Here is a 22,850-nt window from a genome sequence, read left to right on the forward strand (position 1 = left end):
CCTTTCTTTTTCCTTCTTTTATTTTCTTTTTCTCTCCCCTCCCCCTTTTTCTTTTCCTTTCCTTCTTTTTCCGACTCCTTTCCCCCGAGGCTCTTGCGGAGGGGCTGCGTGATGCCGAGGATGGCACGGAGCCTCCCTCCCCTGCGCCCCGGGGCTGGCGGAGCGGGGCAGCGGCGGTTCGGGGCAAGCTCCATCAGGGCAGCGGGACTGCGAGCTTCACCCGCCCAACCTGCACTGTCTGCGGCTGCTTTGTAGCCGTTCGTGMCGAATATCATTGCAATGTCTGCGAGAGAGAGGCTGATGGTCAGGAGAAGGCGTAGTGACTGCACTCTTTYATCAGTCGGGATGGATGGCGTGCCCTGTGTTGATTTCCTGAAATGTGAGCAGGCTGCTTGTGGGACAGTCTGGAGCTATTGTACTCTTGAACATACTTCCTAGGCTTCTGTATRGAACTCTGGCTTCTTTTCCAAATTATGCCCGACAAAGAGACTTTGTAGGGCATTCCAGCACATTGTAGGATGCACYCTACAATGCAGTTTGCAGTTACTTTATTGTGTATTTTCAAGAGTGTAATTTTTCTTGTAACTGGACTTCTCTGGTAATGCGCTGGATTGCATAAGTGAGGAGGAGTCAAAGCCTGATGAATAAACCAGTGCAATATTTCTGAAACTTTTGTTCTCCAGAGCAAAATGAGACAGTCCTGCCCATGCACAGCTGTGTAAGGAATCCTATAGAGGGGGCACTTTATATGAACCTGTGAGTGTAATTCATATACTTCCCACAAAGGGAGGCATATATTATGCATTTTCAGTTACATACAATGCCAAACAAAACACTTGTGAAAATATTTAGATTTTGATATCCTTTTAATAAAAAGTATAGCTTTTTGCCTCTTTAAAAAAATTACATTTATGTTTTTGGGGAAAATTGGAAATATTAGATGTCATTTACTACTTTGTTGGTATTATGGAAATTATGAGATAAGCCAGTAATGTAGCAATATGTTCTGGGATGTATTTGCTGTATGCTTATGGCTGAGGCAACTGAGAAATACGTGGTAAGTCAGAGCAAAATAGATTGTATTGAATAAGTGACATCTGTTTACACTTACTTCACTTATTCATCTTCCTGTTWGAGAATGTAATAGCTTTTGTCTACTATGCATACCCTTCTCCAGTGTTCATTATATTAAAAAAAAACCAACAAACTCAAACCTATTTTAGTGTGATATGAGGAATGGTGCAGTGAAGATAGACATAAGGGTGCATTCTACATATTGGTCTGGTTTAATTGCATAAGAAAGGGATTTCAGCTTTAAATAAAAGTTCCTGATTGAAGCCTACAAATGCTGAAAAATGGACAASTTTTACCCTTAGTTTGTCTTGGGTTTAGTACTTATGCAGAGGTCTAACATCAGTCAACACTGTATATTACTGCAGGTGACTTGTCTATACAGCTAYTTCATTTCTTCACTTGGTCAAGTGTACCACTTGAATATAGGTTCTAGCAGGTAACCAAATATTGGAGGTATCTGGAGAAGCAAGAAAGTTTTTTCTTATCTATGCTTCCTGAATTGCCCATCAGACTTTCAGAAGGGAWGTRAAYCCCTGTYTCACCACTCATTRTTCATGACAGTCTTAGAAAAAATAWGAAGGATTGAATASTGGTGGTCAAATTCAGCCACAGTGGAAGAAAGAAATAGCTTCTGTGATAGTATGTGACAGAATTTATCATGATAAGGGGGATTGATATTGATAGATAACTTGAATATAATAAAGGAGGTAAAATGGTTTTTAAAAATTAATGAAAGAACTGTAATACTTGTTTAAACCAAATGTACTGCTTAGCAGTAGGGGTTTTTTTGGCACTTAAAATTTCTGTGCTTTTAAGTAATGCCAGTTTCTTTATTAATTTTTTTTTTCTTCTTGAAACTATTGCAGATTGATCTGTTTTGCTCAAGAGCACTTGGCTGGTAGTGCTGCMTGATGCATGTGCTTAAAATGATGTAAAAATGCAAAACCCAGACACTTTCAAACMTACTAAAGCAAAGTGGGTAACTTTGAGGCTGACTGTTTAAATGTGCTTATTTAAAAGTTATTTATCATAAGTTCAGTGCTGCAAAATCCTAGAAGGACTAGAAAGATCCTGGTTTTAATTTCTGTGTAGAGACCTGGTCTAGTTGAAAAATGCAATAGGGTCAAAAAGTGCCCAGGARGTGGTTGAAATTACATGCTGTTTAAATGCTGAGTACCTGAAAGCTCTGAAACTTTGGTGTAGGGATTTCTACAAAATTCTACAGTCCTTACTCTTTCCCTAGGGGTTGGGATAGAGAAAACTACTAGCAGAAACAGTGTGTGCTTCTGGGATCCTTTTCCATCCCCTTGGGAGTGGAAATGTCACTGCTTTTTTTCCAAAAAGTTTTTTAAAAAATAAATTAGAAACACAGCTTTAGTGGAAAATCAGTACACTTGWATCAGATCTGAGATTGTGGGAATCTCCTTGTTCAAGAAGAATTGTTGGTGCAAATTCCATTGGGGATGGCAGTGGTGGCTTATTGCCAGCATCTCCCATATTTCTCTTCAATCCTGTAGTTACCTCTGGTTCTCATCAGTCTTTGCAACATAAATTTCTCTGAATTTTGTGGTGAATTATATTTTTTCATCGTCTCTTGTGGTGTCAACCCTACTACAGCTGACATCAATGTCAGTCCTGGTATTGATTTAGAATTATCTAATTTACCTTATTTGACAGTATGAGTTAGGAAAAAAAAGAGAATGATCATTGTTCTGTTTGAGTTAATGATCCTCTTTGCCTCTGTTGAATTTTCAAAGTCTTTCATTTTGTCTGGAAACCATGCAAGAGAGACAGGAGAATGGACTGACTTTGGAGGCACAAACAGCTCAGCTGGTGGAATGGGGGCTACTAAATATATCCATTGTCTTCTTTCTGATACCATCTTTAGGGAGATGAGATGTTACATTGCACAGTCTCCACAGTGGAGAAGTGTTGGGAATAAGATGAAGTGAAACTCCTCTTTAGCTATGAGAAAGTAAGAGAATTATTGAACATTCTTGCCAGATGCATCTTTAGATTTTATGGGTCTTTCATATGAAGAGTCCTCACAGCTSCTAAGGAGAATGATATTCTATGACTCTATGAAAAGGAGCAAACCCCAGTTTTGCCTGTTGCCACAATTTTAATGGGGATCTGATAATACTTAGAATTATTATGGATTTATTGTTTAGGTTGGAAAAGACCTTTGAGATCATTGAACCCAACAGTTTTCAAAGTGCTGCTTCAGCGGATTGATACTCCAGCTCAGCTTGGTGTTGGCTGGGAACTTGTTATGATCCCCTTGTCCGGATCACTGGCAAAGATATTAAACAGGACTGGGCCCAGTACTGAGTCCTGGGGAACACCACTRGTGACCAGCTGCCAACTGGATTTAACTSCATTTACCACCRYTYCCTGGGCTTGGCCATCCAGACAGTTTTATTATCAGTGGACAGTACACTCATCCARGCCATGAGCAGCCAACTTCTCCAAGAGAATGCTGTGGGGAAATGGTGWCTGAACCTTTACTAAACTCTGGGTAGGCAACATCACAGCCTTTTCCTTATCCACTAAGTTCGTCACCTTGTCATAAATGGAGATCAGGTTGGTTAAGCTGGACCTGCTCTTCACAAACCCATGCTGGCTGGGCCTGATCGCCTGGTTATCCTGTACTTGATTCTTTTTTTTGTTCCCCAGAAGTTCCAGATCTCCAGATCACTCTCTTACATCTGTATCTCTGCTTTCTCAGTGAGAATGCCTGCATGTATGTGTGTGTGTGTGTGTGTGTGTGTGTGTGTGTGTGTGTGTGTGTGTGTGCATGTAGATATATGTGTTTGGGAGTTTAATAATAATAATAACTCAAAACCAGAAATTATTATAGCTCTAAGCAAAGAAAGGATGGAAATCAGTATCCATTAAACAAAACCATAATTCTGTGGGAGCTAACTCATTGACTTTTGAATACTTGGGGTTGACTTTCCTGACCATAAAAGTGTGAGMAGGATAACCTACACAGAATTTTCTGCAAGAAGAGTCCTTGAGAGGATTCCTTCTATYCAGCCTCAGCAAAACTTTCCTCAARATKATGGRATGCATAAAATTGGAATACATAAATCCACATTAACTTGTAGTTTTTTGGAAAATACTTTGTGATTGAAGAATAATTGCAYGCTGTGTTTGTTAGTGCAGGCATTTTTTCCCCATGGTGTTTACAAATACGGATTATTGTCATAGAAACGAAATGGTCATTTCATGACTCATGTTTTGACATGCTCAAGTCTTGTTTCTCGGTGAGGTCTTTTCATCCTTACAATTTGTTTTAGTGTGATAGCATTTTATCACCTTGATTTGTCCATTTGAAACATGTAGGAATTGGTCTTGTGTAACAAAAGTTGAATATAAGTTAGTTAAAAGATAAGTCTTTCTTACCTCGCTAACTCTTTAGAAATTTTCAGAAAGAAATAAATATGTACAGATTCCTTGACCAATTATAAATTGGTCATATAAGTTATATTTCCTAAACATAGGAAACTCTGATTAGAAACGACTCCTGGTGTAGAAGTTGTATTTTCTATCTGGGCTRGTTACAATTTTTCTGTGGTTAGAATTAAAACTGGTCAACACGCCACGTAAGTTGGTTTTTGGCCTTTTTTTTGGGAAAAGAAGCACAGATTTTTGTGTATATGTGCAGGGAAGCAGAAACTGTGAAGGCAGATCTTCATGCAACAATGTAATCCTTAAAAACTGAGCAGATGTTCGTGGCCTGTATACAAGTATTTTTCCATATACAGGGAAAGGCGATGAACTCAGTGCCAAAAAAATAACAAAGTAATAATAGGGAATAGTCAAAATTCCAGCCGGAGGCGTGTGATCTGTCCATATATGTACATTATTTCACTTATGTTTGTCATTGTGACCCTGCACATTTTTGTGTGTAAATGATGATGATGATATAATTTTTTCTTAGAATAAATCATAGTGCTAATCCAGTGGATTCTCAATGGGGTGAGGAAAGAGAGACTGGGTTTCCACTTAAACTTACTTTGTAGACCTCCCCCTCCCCCCCAGTTCTTAATATAACAAACAAGGCAAGCCCAAGTATCCTTTAGTGTAAAATGAATAATTTCATCATATTAACTTGGAATTTCAGTTTTTGACAAAGGCTTCTTGGAGCACGAGAAAGGATTGTTGGCACTGCCTGAAATCTCAAACTGCAACAGACACACCTTGTTCCACTGTCTTTGAATGCCCTGGTGAGACASTTATGTGCAGAGGGTCAGGTACAATTTGAGCTGGAATGTTGAATGCATTCATTCCCAGCTTAATAAAGAAAATGTATTTCTTTCAATAGTATAAAATAAGAAACCAGGTACTTTCAAGCTGGAGAAAAGTGGTTTCTAAGTCATGTAACACTTTGAGGAATAGAGGTACCCCAGGGGGTGGCATCATGCAGTGTTTACATCTTTTCTGTAATCAGTGCATGATGTGTGTACAAATAATACTATTTCTCTAGATACTTTTTTTTTTTTTTTTTTGGTCACAGCTTGTTCTATGATTCTGTGCTTTTCCTAACTTCAGTTTAGAGAAATTTGAAGATTTTGTGCTATTCCTGAGCTACTAGAAAGGATAAACCAGTGGTACTGACCATAGGAAATGACACAATTATTTTCACATAAATTCTTATTTTATAATTYGATTTATAATTATGGAGRCAGTAACATGCTGGAARCTTTGGGTGCTGATAAGCCTTGATGCTGTGGTAATTAAAATATCTAAACCGTTGCTTACAATTATCTCTTCTTAGTAAGCAACATACATTTTTCATAGCCTGCTGTGCTGTCTTTTATTCTTGCAGTGAGAAACAATTCCATTATTCTGCTATCCCACCCGCATTTGCTGCGGAAAGGTCATGTGTTATATAAGCAYGAAGACTAAGAATGATTGTCAGAGGGCCAGTGGTGGGATGCTCTCTGTTCTGGCAGCTTCTATTCATGCAGACCCTCGGGATTCTGTTTSTAGCTGCTGAAGATAGGTCTTTGGAGAGCTGTCCTAAGGTTGTTCCTTGGCCATGCTGCTGCCAGCTGAAACTTGATTGGAGCTTTGAAGAATTTGCATTTTTCTGYAGCTTTGTGTGAGTAGTATAGTTGGGGAGAGTGATATAATGAAGTTGTTTTTATACTGAAAAGCTTTCATGGTATTTTGTCTCTTCACTACTTTTCATTTATAGCCTTTGGAYTATGTAGCAGTAGCATGGGAGGACTAAAGAATTAATTTGAATCTTTGTGCYCTTGTTCTTTGGATAATGTGACTGAATAGAAACACAAACAGCGACTCTGATACTGCTGGCAAGGATTCAGAGCTGTGGACATGAACTCATTTAGAGTAAGAACAGAAGAGTAAACTGTCTCCCTGAGGCCTGCTCCCTGCTGTGCAGTAGATGTCTGGCAGAGAAGGTCCATACAGTATCTTCTCCAAACATTCTTTGGTCATTAAATGCTTGCCAGCAGCCTTCAGCAAGCTGCCATCTGAAGTGCAGGATTGTAGGCATAATGACAATGTAGTGCAGGAAGAGATTGTGGGAGGTAAAAGGAATCACCATAGAATCACAGAACTATTGGTGTTGAAAGGGGCCTTWAAGCTCATCCWGTTYCAYCCCCTGCCATGGGCAGGGACACCTTCCACTAGCCCTGGTTGSTCCAAGCCCCGTCCAACCTGGCCTTGAACACTTCCAGGGATGGGRCAACCACAGCTTCCCTGGGCAGCCTGTGCCAGCACTTCATCTGATACACAGGAGAGAATTTCTTTCTAATATCTAATCTAAACCTGCCTTCTGCCAGTCTGTGAGAGTGTCCTGGCCCAATTGCTCCAAGATTACTGCTTACCATTAAAATGATAGTGAAAACACAGATAAAAGCCAGAAGGAAAATGTTCCTCAATTGAGAAGAGCTGTCTCAGGCCAGCTGTATTATCATAGGTAACCTCAGAGGTTATGCTAAAGGGAGCATTTTGATTAAAGCAGTTCTTGCTCTCAGGAAATCATAGACAAGCTTGATTGGTATTAGATCACTTTCTAGACTGAAATCTCATGTTTCCTGTCAGGTCAAACATCCCAGTAGGTCAAGAAAAAGTATTTAAGGAAAAAATTGAAACAAAAGCAGTTAATAGAAGGTGTGCTTGCTTGGTTACCTGTTTTACACTTAGCTTTTCAGAAATATTTTCTTTGCAGAACTCTATCAAACTTTTTGATATAGTAAAAACGTGTTGAATTTCCATAGCGGCTGCTATCCTATGACATTTATGCCTTAGTTTCTTAATACAGGGTTTTTTTTTTCCCCCTCAGTTGCAGTGCCTATCCAAAGACTGAGAAAACTTAAAAATTATTTAATCAATCTGTGCTATTTCAGAAAAATCAAGTTACTCTGAATTATGACCATTTAGTTGATACAAATTATGAATTACAATTATAGTTAACAAGTGACATAATCAATAAACTTTTTTTTTTAATCAAGTATGATCTATTTTTGGCTCTTTTGCTTCGATCAGTGATGAGCCTCTTGGTAGGAAAGATACCACTGAGCAGCTGGATTAACTCACTTCTCAAAGGCTCCTGGAGGCTTTCTGCAATTCCTCTGAATAATCCTCAGTATGTACAAAGCTCTGAGAATAGAAGATGAAAGGAAGAAAGAGGCAGGAACTTCCAGAGAGGTGTTGAGTGTGTGGTGGGGCTTGTTCCTCTTGAGGAACCTCAGCTCTGTACAACCGAGCGGTCATTGTCCTGTTGTGACTTTAAACTGTGGAAARGGAGTGGAAATATCCTGCATTTCTGCTCTTTCAGAGGCACAGGCAACAAGTACTATCGCTTTTCCTCTGTGTTAGTTTTCCATTGGAGTGTCTTCTTTTATCATTAAAATTCCCAAACCAGCACACTCTAATGGACGCACTGAAAACTGTTGGCTTCTTATATCAAAAAGATGTCGTGCACCAGAAAAAGAGTACAATTCTGAGAGTAAATCAATATGTATTTTAGAACTCTCTCAAATTAGGAGTGTTTTGGTCTATAAAGCTACCCACTATATATGCTTACATTTTAAAAAGAAAATCACATGTGTTTGTAACTTATTGCACATTGAAGTAGTTTAATATATAGTGTGTTAGATATGTGTAGTGCATTTTACAGATATGTGGTGTCTTCCCTCTGCATGGGAACTGCAGTGCGAGGCAGGCGCATCTCACTGGTGAAAGTAATGGAGGATGATTTCCAGATGTTCRGTGCTTGCTTTGGCAAGAGGCAGAAGGTGCTGGAACATGCATTGGCAGCARCAAAGGCAGGGAAGAACCTGATGTCAGAGGCATTGAGCCTGGTGACAAGCAAAGCAGAACATGGAAAATGGAGCCATGTGGGGAAGGAAGAGCCAACATGACACTATGGCTGCTGTCACAGCAATGATGTTTGGAATTATTGAGATGACTGGCGAAGTGCTGGGAGCCTACTTCAGAAATTAGGACTGAGATTAGACAAATTGTCCTTTACTATTTTTTTTTGGTTTTTTCTTTTTTTTTCCCCCTTGGGGGAAGTGTTTGTTGTAATAATAGAAAATTTTCTCTAAACCTGGACACTGAGCTTGAGTAACTTTGGCATGCTTTGATTTCATATTTTCACTGTGAAGTGCAGGGCCTTCTGATGAATTTGTGCAGTRCAGAGCACAAAGCTTCCTTGATATGAAATGAAGCCTTAGGGTACTACTGTAATATACATACTGAGTCATTGTGCTAATAATACATTTCTGGAATGGCATGGATTTTCATGTTGASTAGCAGGCTGGTTTCAGAAGCGGAATCTGGCTCCTCAGCAAAGTGAATAATCTGCTTGCTGTAGGATTTCAGTAGGTACCCCTGTGGGGCTGGCGATCCTTATCAGTGTACACACCAAAACTCTACAGCTTTACCATATTGTAGCAAAATACTCACTCTTCTTGGTTTGGTTTGTTGTTGTTTTTGGGGGAGCAGGGTGAGATAACGGGGAGAGAAAAGCTAAGTCTTGATCTGCATGTTTGCCCTCATGAAGAGTGCCAGGGCCAACCAGTGTGAAAGGTGCTCCTCTAATTTTTATTAGCAATATCATTCTAATGGTTTTTAAAATGAGGYTATGGAGCACTTAGTTCTTGAGGTTGACTTTTTTTTTTCTTTTTCCAGCTGTTCTGTTTCTTTAAGCCTTTCCTGGTTTCCTAGGAAACATCTGCAGTATGGAATTTATCTATTTTACAGGCACAGTGCAAGATAGGGAGTTTATTTTGTTTGTGTTTGAATGTAATGTAAATATTTGGTTATTTAAATCTCCCATTCAGGAGAGTATTTTAGAGCCTAACTTGAGGCACATGAATGGTCTTATTTCTTGGAATGAGATGATTTATCTCCTTAAAGAAGCTTTAATTACTTCAGTTTTTCTTTTAAAAGAGGGAAACAAACTTCAGTATCTATTTATCTGGAGTAAGATTTAATTAGGAGAAATGATGCAGCAGTGAGTTAGCTGTAATAAGTGTAGTTATCTTAAGTATCTTTTATCAGTTATATTGACATTTTTGTGCAAATTCACATGGTTTTGACTGAAGGTTGCTTCCTGTCATCTGTAAACATAAGTAGACAAACAAAGYCCAGATTCTGGTTTCACAGGAAACCAAGGGAGTCTCAGTGGCTTTGGTTTGAGTTWGCTTTGTGCTAAAATCTGACATAGTGAAGGTCCATACATCCATCTCTTCTACAGAAGAACATGGGAGTTAAGGCTTTTGGGGTTCTTGAGATGATCCGTGTGCTTAATAGTGCTTAATATAATAGGTGAATTCCTGGTAAATTTTACATGGAACTACAAAATACTCAGTAAAGGCTTAAGTTTGGGACGGAATTCAGCATGCCTAGTGTGGATAGTGACTTGGCATTCAGTGCAAGTATCATCCTGATCTATAGCTCTGCCTGAGAGAATGATTCGGGATCCCTAGGCCAGAGTGATGATAGCTGAAGGGAATGTGACTGCCTGGAAAGGGGATGCTCCTATGGTCCTGTTTTCTAACAGGATACAGCTGTGGCTTAGGCTGAGTCCTGTAAATGTCTGTGGGTGTTGACTCAAAGCCATGAGAAGAAACTTTCTGGTGTGACAGTACCGTGCCTGTCTTTTACTTGGACTGGAATCACAACTGAGTGATTCCTGACACATGTTCACTTTCCATCTGCCACATAAGAGAGCCCAGTGCTGCTGCTTCTTTTCATGATTGCATCCAATATCCCTGCTTTCAAAGCCCATCATGGGTACTACCTGCAAAGTAGAGTTCCCTTGAGAAAAGGACTAAGACATTCTGCCTGTGCTGGTTTTTTATTTTTTTTTCTTTCTTTTAAATATCCTTAAATTGGTTAACATCTCCTTAACATTGGCTAAATGTTTAAACTTCTGAAAAGGAGTTTGCAAATATAGCTAAAATACAGCACAGCTCTTGAGCTAAAGCTGGTGTGTGGGCTGAAAGATRAGTTGGAGTGAAAGCATGCACTCTTAAATAGTATTGTTACCCAGCCTTAGTAGGGTAATATAATTATTACCAATACTCAAATTAGCTGGGATGGTCGTGGCATCCAGGAGCTCCTGGAAGTGTATAGCTTCATCAAATAATTCCCTAYGAGCTTTGCTCTTGGACACAGCTGYGAGACAMTGTGCAACACTTGCTGTAGGGAATTACAGTAGAGATACAGGCTGTGCTGAGCCCATCTTAAAAGACCTTTACCCAGTTTGTCCTCTTATTTCCACTATCATGMAAGAAAAAAAGGTATGGCTTTAATGGATGCCTGTTATTTCCCAGTATAATCATATAAATCTGAATCTATTTAGGATTAATGTAGTGGTTCCTCTTCTGACTTTTAGTTGTTTACTTTGAAAGCAYAGATCTGGGGATGCTTTTGCAAAAGGATGCACTTCTCCTAAAATTAGTTTCCAGTTTGTGAGAAGTGCCACCTTATTACCAAAACATCAGAATTATTTTTTTTCCCAAAGTGGAATTTATTTCTTCATGAGATGGCTCAATAACTCTTCATATTTTTCTTGTGCGTGTGTATGCATGTACTGTCTCTTCCTTTTTTTTTTTTCCTTCTTAAATCTCCTCCCTTCCTGAGGCTGAAAGACTTAAATTCCTCCTTGAAGTTAGCAAGACTTAGAAAATTCTAAGTCATTTGTTTATACAATGGAATGCAGCTTACAATGAAATGTAAATACCAGCACTCTGATCCTCTGGCTCTTGCTTTTGTCTTGAATTATAACTATTGATTGAAATAGCAGAGTGARCTTTAGGACATTGTGTCAGTCAGGCAAGACAAATAGCTAATTATTATGACCCATTTTGATAATCTAATAAACTGTGACGTTTGAGGCTAGATCTAGCTTAGGCCTGGTTCTTTTAGTACTTGTCTCAGTAGGCAGGAAGAGGGATTTTTTTTCACAGGGATGGGGGTGGTGTACGTTTTGTTAGATTTTTGAGGGGGTTGGGTATTATTTTTTTTTCCTTCCCTCTGGAGTTATCTAGGATAGGTAAGATGAAAATCTGACAAAGGATTTCAGAGCTAATGCTGAAGAAGCTTCTCTTGTTCTTTGGTGTGTCTCGTTAAAGCAATGCTTTAACTGCTCGCTTCACTCTGAGAAGACCACAAGAAATGGTATAGGACAAGCCTGGTTAAGGCAAGCTTAGCAGAAGAAATTGCAGGTGGCTCTGGTTGCTGACAATAACCTCTGTTGCACTGAAACACTGATCTTCAGTTTTATTAGCAGTAGAATGACAGTGTTTCAGTAATGTGGCTATGAAAAAGAAAAATTGTCTGCCATGTAACTTACAAAGGCAGTTACAATTTTTTGTGCAATGCAGCACAATATCTTCAGGCATCTAAAATGTTTCTTTCAAGTCTTAATGAACTTAACATAGCTCTTGTCCCTGAGGGTATTGTAGGTATGTTCCATTTTCATGTATTGCTCTGCTATACATTTCTGTAGCCCAGTAGAATATTTGAGGCTGGGAGAAACTTCAGTTCTATTATCCCTAATGATAAATACTAAAGAACACAAAGTATTTCCTCAAAATGCCTTTTTTTTTCCTGTTCTAGCTAACACTACTTTTCTTGTTGTTGGTTGTTTTGTTGTTTTTTTTTTTTTGTTTAAAGTTCCCATCCTGTGGGAAACATGTAGGAGCCTGCAACCAGAMAGCTCTGGTTTTGGAAATGAGATTGTCTTTATGCAAAGCAACAAAGGGTGTTGTTTTCCTTTCAGTCCAACTAAATGCATAATGAGTTTTCCAGCACCTGTGTTAGTACACTCACAACTCTATGATGAAGAGTCTGACATGGCTGCAAAATTCAGGTTTTCATAGTCTGTGAAATTTCTGGTATGTTGTATGTGTTTAAAGCTCATGTCATGTGTTGCACCTGAGCTTTRGACAATGCTTACTTGGAGAAAATTTCTGCAGAAAGAAATGTGACTGGTAGGGACCTTAATGAGGACTGTTTGGTTAGGRCATGAATATTCCTTTTCTAATATACAGGAAAAAGATTGTGATGCCTTGAGCAGGCTGGTATATACTTTATTCAGGCTGCCTAAGACTATGAGGAGAACAAAACAGAGAGTAGAAGAAACTTAAACATTTTGCAASTCTTTTTGATTCAAACGGACTTTGCCTTTCAGATTAAAGAATACTTYGAGTCATTGGGTGTTAGAATACTCTGTTTTCATGACATGTGAATAGTTCAGCAGTTACTTAAATCAATCAGTTATTGCGTAGGAAAGTTTCTCACTCAGTTTATGATGTTAACTATGTTGATAAGAAGTTAATATTGGGGAAGATGGTACCATGACATCATGTGCTTGAGGCCTGATTGAAAAAGGAGTAAGTTTGTAAAGCCAGTTCTGGAGCCTRTGTGAAGCACAGCCTGGCTCCTGTTCAGTGCACCTCTGAGGCAGTATTCCAAGCTCTCCTGCTCTTTCAGGCTTKACACTAAAATTGCCAGGAATATTCAGTTGTATAGCTCAATTGCAGGAGGATGTTTTGCAGAAGACAGTTCCACATTTTTATGTGCTGTCCTGTTTGACAGAAGGTTCTTCAGTAACCAGGTGGATGATTGTCATCAATGCTTTTCTGTACTTTCAGTGTTTATTACCAGATGTGCATCTGGGATTTAATTTATTGCCCTTGAGAGATTCTAAAGGGTAGTTGTGTTCTGAGTAAAGCAGTCACAGGTTTTGTACCTTACCAGTTGGCTCTTCTGTCTTTGTGCCTGTATCACTGGGCTCCTTGGAGTGTATTCTTTTTGGAGAGAGCTTGACAGTGATGAATAAGACCTGTTTTCCATATTGACCTCAAGCTGCATTAATTATGTAAATCCAGCCAGCCATAGTGATGAGGTGTGCTCAGAAAATATATTTCATTCAGGGACTTTATAGAGCTTGCAGTGCACTTAAATTGAAATTACATACCAGTTATGGGAAATGCACGGTTAGTTATGTCCTATGCTGTGCCTTCACTCAATCCTGGGCTGTTAAAGAAACTCATCATCTTTATCATTCACTCCAAATGCTTTCGTTGTAGAAGAATTACTTTGAGAGTAAAAAAGGGAGAACCGATTTCTTGAATAAGTATCGGTTCCCATTAGTGAAACAAACAGAAAAGCAGTGCTTGATTGGTGATCCTAACTATGATTTTGAGTTGGTGCCTACATTGGAAAAACAGAATAAACATGTACACTTTTATTGTTTGCCTTTTTTAATCTTTCATGCTGATTTACAAAGTGATTAATTTCAAGTCAATGTTTTGAACAGTGAAATTTTATTTTCACAACTAAGGTGTTTTGAAGTGGAAATTTGATTCTGATATACTTGACACTGAACTACCCACCTTAGGTATTTTACATGTAGTAAAATACTTTTTGTGAAGTAGGCACTGAAATAGTTTGAGGGAGAGTCACCTGGGCAGGTTTTGTGTATAACTGAGATGATAAACACTTTACTTGAATGTGATACTTACAAGTTTATTTGTGCAAGAAAAATTTTGGCTGAGAAAACGAGGAGTGAAACATACTTTTTCCTTTCTTTTTACCATACAGCTTGCAGGAGCTTCATGTTTTAGTTGGTTTTCCTCTGATCTGCAGTATRTAGTCTAAATTCAGCTTGGGAACCAATGGTCTTTGGAAAATTGCTTGGAAATCTCTCCCTTTCACGAGAAGAGGTTGGGCCTCATGTCAGTGCTGGGACCAGGAGCAGTTACTGATCCCAGGGTGACATCCAGGAGCCTGCTCCCTTCTTTTAGGCTGGTGCCTTTAAATGCTAAGCCAGTCGTGACTCCTGAATTTGACACAGAACCAGTAAAATAAGAGCAAGCCACCATTTATTTATTTCAGCTTTCATGAAGGAGGCCTAACCCAGGCTCTAGGCAACCTGCCATCAATTATCCACACAATTCATAACAATAAAAGCAAAAAAGCAGTAAACCATACCCACGTTTGCCAACTGCCTTAGCTTAGGGGAAATGAAATCATCCAGCCCCTCATGTTCCCTTAGGCCCTGTAACTCTACCCCTATCAGACATTTGTTCCAGAGACAAGCTATGTCTCTGTTGGAGTTAAAAATGTACATGTTAATATATTCCAACAGATCATGAAATTTCCTAGCTTAGAAAGCTGGCTGTGCCAGCTCCTCTTCTATAGACTATAATTTCCTCTCTGAAGAGAGAAGGAGCATCTGGACCTACTCAATCCCCAGCACAGAGCTCRTCCACGTCAGCAAACTGGAGCTTCAGTGTGGCTGCCCAGGGTCAGCTGTGGACTGCCTGGAATCTCCTTATTAAACAAGCCCAGAGTCTTGGATCTTGACCAGACCCCTAGAACTGAACATGCTGGGACATTTGAAAAGTCCTGTTTCTATACGAGAACTCAGTTGGAAAAAGGTCATCRAAGCACACTGCAGACATTTCTCTCCAAGCGTGCTCCAAGTCTCAGATTTCAAGTGCAAAATCTTATCTGAGCATAGCTAGGATTAAAAACCCAATTAATGGAGGGATCTGCGTTCATTCATCTCTGCAGTGGACAAGGGAATAGACTGTATTTAACTTTGATGATCAGAATCAAACTGTCAGTTTCAGATTCTCTTTCTTTCTTTAGAAAAATTTGTTTAGAGCTTATATTCTCAGCCACAGTTGCTTGATAGAATTTTTCCAGTAATTAAACTTCTGTCAAAGGTCATAGGTGAATTGTGGTAATACAAAGTCATAATTTGGCATGAATGGTAGATTATTAATTTTGGGGAGAGGCTGGTGTGATATAATTTCAGTCCTGGTTCTGTCTCCATGGTTCTTTCTATATGACTATCCTTCTGAYTTTGCTAAGAGAGAATACAGTAACATTATTTTTGGCACTTAACCCCAGGGTTGTTGGCTACTGACGTACTTGAGTAGATGGAGACATAAAAATGGGATCCTCAGTACACATTAGGGAGATTGGAACAAGATGCTTCCACTGGAGACCTGATTGCCTCAGAAAACCTCAACCCAAAAGCCCACACTAAAAACCCAACCCCCTTATCCCCCAAAGAAAATGCAGCACCAGTCTGGGTTTTCTGATTTTCAAGATGCTGTGTTGGCAGCCAAGTCCCACCCAGTATGTTTCTGGAAGGCCTGGTTGAGCAGTCCGCTGAAACTGGTCACATCTGCAGTGGATCCTCTGGGGCTGGTTTTCATCACCAAATAATTTTGCAGTATGTTTTTTCCTTTGATTGCAATTTCATACTTGGGTAACTAATGCATGGAAAATGTACTGTCAAGTCAGATCATTTGACTTACTCTCCTGACATTTCTGTTTGGARGAGGCAGATCTTGGGATTGATCTTTGTCTGGTATAAATTACAGTGCTRCTGTTACTTCAGTGGAATAATTTATTCAAGCCAAAGGTGTTCAAGATTATCCAGGGATCAGGTGTGCCATGTGTTCCGTTTTTTACCCTATTGTCTGAAAATTGTGATGTATTAAGGACTGGAGRGTGTTCATTGTGATGTGTAGAGCTAATGCTAATCATAGTTAGCAGTCACGCAATGAAAGTATTACCTTGACTGAGCTTACCTTGCATGTAAAGGACATGCATGAATTTGAAAGAATTTCCTAACCTCCAGGCTGTAATTTGGCGTTAGGAGAAACTCCCACAATGCACACACTTCTAAACTGGAAAAACAACAACTGAGAATGTAACAAGATGTTGTTTGCTACTTTTTGGGTTCTCATCCAACACAGCCCTGAAAAACCTAAATTAAGGCTTGGWTTAGGGCCTCATTCAGTTGTTATGATGTTGTTAGTGAGATTCACAGTTCTTTGTCCTAAATGGAGAATGTGCAAGATACATTTTCTTCCCTCCTGGGTGAGAAGCTGGGCCCYGTTGTGGCCTCATATTGAGTGGCCAGTTGATGCTGTTTCAGCTGTCATTAATGCTGCACATGAAGGCAGCTGAATTGAGAACCCTGTGCAGCTTGCATCAGAGATGAAGACTATGGGGAATGAGACAGTTTTCATTGTGTTAATTCCCATTCAGTAGTATTAGTATTTCCACTGGTATCACCGTGAACATCTTGAGAGAGGACCAGATGTTTTTCCCTGGTCCTTCAGGAATTGGGTAAATTCTTGTTAGGACTGCAAGTGTTGCCTTAGATTGTGTGAGATTGGTAAAACTTGGAATAGTACTACCCAAATGTAACCATAGGAGGCTTGTTTGTCTCCTCCTGACTGAAATGTGAAATTATTGGGATAACATCAAGCCACTAAAATGAATAAAATTAGGCAGGTTATGTCCTTGTTCTTTCCCATATGTTATATCAGGCAGGAAAGCTGATAATACTAATATCCAGGTAAGCAAATTGTATTTATTTGAAGTTCTTGAGATCATGTAATCTCAGGGAAGYACAGAAATCCCCTGATTGCTCTTCTTAATAGACTGGGGCAGACTCTGAAGAGTGTATAAATGAATCTGTGTATGCACATCTGGGGCAAAAGTCAGAAAAACATTTATTACATTGAGGAATTAATGTTTAGAAAAGCAAGACATTGTAAATGTTGGCATAGTGAGCTATTATTCCTCTCTCCCCCCCCCCCCCATAAATTTTAATAGGAATATTTAGGAAGAACTGACACTTTAAAATTTCTTCTAGTCAAATTGTATTTCTAAAACAAAGGCAGTAAATAGTATAAAACAAAGTGAAACCTGTTTTGACAGACTGGAAACTGGAAAAGAGAAGGAGTTGAGACACATGTTGGAAGGAGATATTTGCTGTTTCACTGGTTCCTTGTTTTGCAGCATCACATTGTTGGGGAGCACTGGATTGTTGGGGAGAACTGGGAAGAAAAATGGGGGAAAGGGAAGTGTACCTTTCTTTCAGCCYCGTTCTAAATCAGCACAGACTTCARTTARAGCTTAGGGGTTTTCTGCTTTTTTAAGATCTTCAATTTCTGTGCTATTTAGTGTTCTCTAGAATTGTCCCAAAACTTAGTAAGTAATATGGTTGAATGCCTTGTGTTCCATAACAAAAATAATCCATAAAACATACATAAAACCCCTCAATTAATGGCATGACCTGATTTTGTATTTAATGAATAATTGCAATGGGATGAGATACATTTCTTTTTTTTTCTCTAAATAGTTATCTTCCCTCTTTTTTTTCCCCCCAGTTGATAAGCATAGTTTGGGAAAATGGAAATGTGAAGTATGACACTGACATCAGCTTTTAAAATTCCATTCTGACRAGCATTTTCTATAGTTGCATTAGATCCTGACAGAAGTGCAATCAAAATATTTTGTAGCCAGTACAGAAAAGCAGGAAACACTGTTAATCTTTGTGGGCTGTGGTGTTTATTTTTATAGCTATGGATAAAAGCACTTTCCTGTAGCTAACAGGAGAAGACCCTTATTTGATAATACTTAGTAACTTGGAATCACATCAGTTTCCATAATTGCCTTTTCATGTGTTATGCTGCTRCTGTTTCTTGTCCAGTGATCCAGGTATCACATGCTTTGAGTTACCTGAGATGGAACCCTTGTACTATGTTAATAAGTACCTCTCCTGTGGGTGTAACTGTGGCAGGCCCCTTTAAAAAAAAAAAAAAAATCCCTTTCTATATGTTTATAAATGAGTTAAAAGTGCAGCTCTTCATTTAGTGTGTTTGTCACACCAGTGTATGGAAAAATACTGCAGGTTCTGGCTTGTGTTTCTGGAGAGCCAACATAAATGCTTCATTAACACAACAACAACAAAAAAAACTTGTGTTTTCCCATTGTAAGGGGCTTTCTTTGGTTGTGATGTRTAAGTAACTGTGTGTAGCATTTGATCCTCTTTTCATGTGACAAGAGTTTAATGTGAAGAATCAGATTTTTCTTAGTTATGGAGGGACTAATATAAAGTTTATAGAGTAAAAAAAAAAATCAGCAGAAGTTACTATGTTGTGTTTAAGAGTAAAATCTGCTCCAAAAGTTCACCTAGAAAGTTTAAGAGCCTACCTGTGGAGTGTGTGTATATGAAAATGAGAGTTTCCACCTGGAGTAAATCTAAGCACCTTTGAGGCAGCCAGAAGCCATTTTTTTTACTGAAACAATCACACCAGGGGATGAAATGTCCATGCAAAAGAATTCCATTGAGGGAAAGTACCCAAAACCAGGGTATTGTGCACCTTAAATTGTGTTTGATTATCACTCATGAGATGAAATCAGACTGAAGTAGTACCTTTGCTTAGCTGTTTTCTTCTGTCAGGATCAAGCTTTAGTTTGTTCATTGTGACAAAATAGGACATGCAGTGTATTACAGAGACTTCTGGCTGTGAAGAGCAGGGATTCATCACTTTCTAGTAAAACTGAAAAAAGCCCCCATATACTTGTGGAGCATCTAAGAAAAAAMCAGACATTTTTCTTTTTTGCCTTTGGATGAAAGGTAGGTGGTTGAATGTGACCTTTCAATACCAATATTGTTAATATTGCATGTGATGTAGCTGTATTTCTAAGTAAGAGATACTCACCTAAAATCTCTAAAATACTTAAAAAAATATTAGCAGAATGAACTTAGGTGAAATTAAGTCCAGTCGCCTTGAATATTTTTAAGACGTGACCAGAGAGGCAGGTAAATTACAGTGTCACTGAAATTCTGGGTTCTTTCCAGGAAACGTTATGTATAACGTCTCACAATGTATGATTAGACAAGCAATGGTGAAATGATTACAGGATCATACAATGTCTTGTGTTAGATGGGAAGTGTTGAGTCTAACTCTCATTGTAACGCATTATAACACCAAAATCATTATTATTATGGAGAAGCAAGTAAACTGAGCAAAGCAATAGTTTCACTCTGATACAAAAATGCTTTCAAATTTTATCAGAGCTATTARTTTACACAAATTAGATGTTAAATAAAATCTACCAAAAAAAATATTGAATTTATCTTCCCAACTTAGTGCAGACTAAGGTCAAATTTCTGCAAAGTGACCTTTAGTTGGCCTGCTAACAAAAAAAAAGGAGGAAGGAATGCACTTGATGAGTAGCTGTCCTCACAGTATCTCAGGGTGAATGGGCCTACTATTTTGGAGAGGTAAAGATTTCAGTGTTCTAAATTGGGAGACRTGTAGGCCTGGATTTTTGAAAGAAGCAATTTATTTGCCCTTTTTACTTCAGGTTGAGTGGTGGTTGTACATCATTTCATTAGGAAACAACAGTAAAAGAAATATTTCTGGCTGAACAACCACAAACAAGGGATGAATGCTTTCAAATACTACACATTCCTCAACTGTAATATAGGAACAAAGTAATATTATATAATCTAGGTTGTTTTTTTTTTGAAACTTCAAAGTACTTAATATCCTTTGATGGAATTAATTATGTTTAAAAATACTTAATGTAAATGAAATGTCATCTTCAAATAGCCATTTCATGGYACAATGGAAGAAGATCCCCTTATATTATAAATATATTAAATAATTTTCTTGAATATTAATCATAACTAATAAAATAGCATGCTCAAATTCCATCTATACAAGAATACTTTGGAATACTTTATTTCAATATTTCCAATACTTTGGAATACTTTATAGTATATTCATAATATATGTATAGTACAGAATTTATGCAATACAAAGGTAATGATCCTGATCCTAGGAGGAGATTGTATGGGAAACTTTACAAAGTCTGTCTTTTTTGAATTCATTCATAAAGTATCAGGAAAAAATAATTTCAAAAGCATTATCTGAGAATTATTAGCATTAGTAATTTTTWGTCATGGTATGTGCAAATTGTGTCCCTGATTCCATGAATTATCATGCTACATCAGATGTTTTAGGTTCTTCAAAATTAGCCAGCAAACTGCCTTTTCTYTGGAAGGCACTACATGCTAGCAAAATATTTCCAACTTCATTAAAATTTACAGCAAATGTTTCGTGTTAATTGCACAAACTAAATATCTGGTAAATGATTTTCGTGTTCATAATACAAGAAAAAACAAACTATGGTTTAAGGCTCTAAATAATTTTGCATCTGGAAGATTACCTAACGATTGTATTTGAATTCAAATCAGGTTTTTGCAAAGCCAGACATGTGCAAGCTGAAACTGGAGTTGAGTCAAAGCAAAACACAAGTTATTTTACAGATACTAGAAACCTCCCAGCCCTGTGTGGAGGTTATTTAAAAGTAGCATGAAGCTTGCAAACCAGTGCCAGCTACAATGCTGAATATAACAGCATGACCCAACCTGCTGGTGAAGCCATGTCACAGCCTGCTGGATGCACACATACTTTTGCACACCTCAGAAATGTAACTTTTTTTATCTGCTGTGTCTACTGAGAGGTCATGCACACCTTGATATTCAAAAGGATCACTAGATGACCAACCTGTATTTAAGCAACTGAATCAAGCCCAATATACTGATGGATGTGTGCCTAAGTTTTTCTGCTGCACTGTCTAAATAGGTTTTTGTGGCTACTTTGCACTTGAAATAATATTCAGACTTAATTTTTGTCATGTGCAGATCTGCAGTTGTTTTTTGAAGTGTAAGTCATACACACATTTAAATACTAATGCATTTCATGTATTGCTTTTAATCTTACAGAATGCCTGGAAATTTATTGACTGAAGCATACATTTTACCTGTAATTTTAGTTTGAGTGTGAAATTGGTCAACTGATAACGATTATGCAATTACAGAATAAAACCAGCAAGCCCATTAATTGTCACCTATGCTAAGTCTGTATTGAGAGGATAACAGTGAACAATTGAAAGTTGGTTGTTGTTGTGAGAAATGCAGCCCAGAGTGAGGTTTCTCAGTGATAGACAGACATTGAGGGAAGTCAAGGATGTATCAGGAGAACTAAGGGAGTCCAGAGCAGGAACAGGAATGAGGGCTCAGGAATCCARAGCTCTGCTGTATGAGGATGTGTGTCAAGCAGAAAGTAAACTCAATAGCTTTCCCTTATATAAATAGCATAAATAAATACCTGATATGCCAGGATTTCAGTTTGAGGAAGATTGATTTTAGCAGTGCAGACCTGTCAGAACTTGACACTAAACATGAGACCGGCAGCAGGCCAGGACTCATCATTAAGCTTTTTCTGTTCTCATGACCTGGAAAGGATTTTACAGCAAAATACCTGAGCTCCCTTTTATTTATAATTGAGTTGTTTTCAACAAGGCTGGGAGGTAAACTAAGTTCAAACTGCTTGATAAGGTAGAAAAGCAGTGTCCCCTTCGATGTTTTTGGATCAATGCATATGATGAATGCTTGGTACTCTGATGTTGAGTAAAGGGGAATTTATTAGGGTTTCTTTATATTCTGTGTGACTCTGCAGATGGTTTGTGAGAGGAGGACTTCAGAGCAATGGTAGGAGTTAGAAATGATTAGATGCTTCTGATATGTACAATGCTGATGTTAGGCTTTTTGTGAAAACTGGGGAAATGCATTTGTAGTTAATTAAAGCTTCATTACTAGTAAATAATTTTGAAATGGAAAAGTAGAGCTAAACAAAAAGAAAGAACACTCTGATACTGATAATAGTAGATGARATTATTGTAATGAGACTAAAATACAGTTAATGATGTGTTGCTCATTAAGATCTTCTTTAATTTTATGAAACGTTAGTTGCTAAAAGTCTAAACCATGACTGAACAGTGCATTTTGTTGCCAGAGATGACTGCTATTAAGCTTGTGTTTTATATGTAAAAACTGTAACCTCTCAGAAACAATAGATGCAATGCAGCCAAGATGTGGGAGGATGTTTTCTGTTTATGTGCAGGGATGATGAGCAGAGAGCAGTTCTTGCATTGGCTGCTCTATGTCAAATCTGTTTGAGTGTGATGGCAGCAGAGCAGCCCAGTGTGCCTGGTGCTCCTTGGGGGCTCTTCGGTCAGGTAACTGCAGTGTTCTGTACAAGGTCTGGGTGCTGCGTGTCTTTTATCACCATCATAAGGCATGGAAGGGATTGGTCACAGTTTGCCTTACTCATTCTTTTCTTGTACAAAATGTGTTATTGGCTTCTGCTGCAGCTCTGGGAATGTAACAAAGGTCTCTTTTTTTTTTTAGAAATTTGAGACAATAAACCAAAGAAGAACCTTCCTCAATGTTARGAATTACAAAGTTAAGGGTGCAGTTTTAACAAGAGACAACTTATAATTCAGGAACATCTAAACAGATTATTTTAACTTGAGCGAACCTTTCCGTAATTTTGCCTGAAATTCTTAAAATTGAGATGGCCTTTTACTGGAATTCAGTTTTGGGTGGG

The 22,850-nt window shown here is 38.3% G+C and overlaps 1 protein-coding gene across 2 annotated transcripts in view; it reads left to right on the plus strand.

The window, feature by feature from the left end:
• Positions 1 to 22,850, plus strand: part of COL5A2 (collagen type V alpha 2 chain) — a 94,043-nt gene that overhangs the window by 1,037 nt on the left and 70,156 nt on the right. The gene's annotated exons all lie outside the window — the stretch shown is intronic.

Source organism: Malurus melanocephalus, unplaced genomic scaffold, assembly GCF_030028575.1.
Source record: "Malurus melanocephalus ecotype Western Australia unplaced genomic scaffold, MMel_1.1 scaffold_598, whole genome shotgun sequence".
NCBI lineage: Eukaryota > Metazoa > Chordata > Aves > Passeriformes > Maluridae > Malurus > Malurus melanocephalus.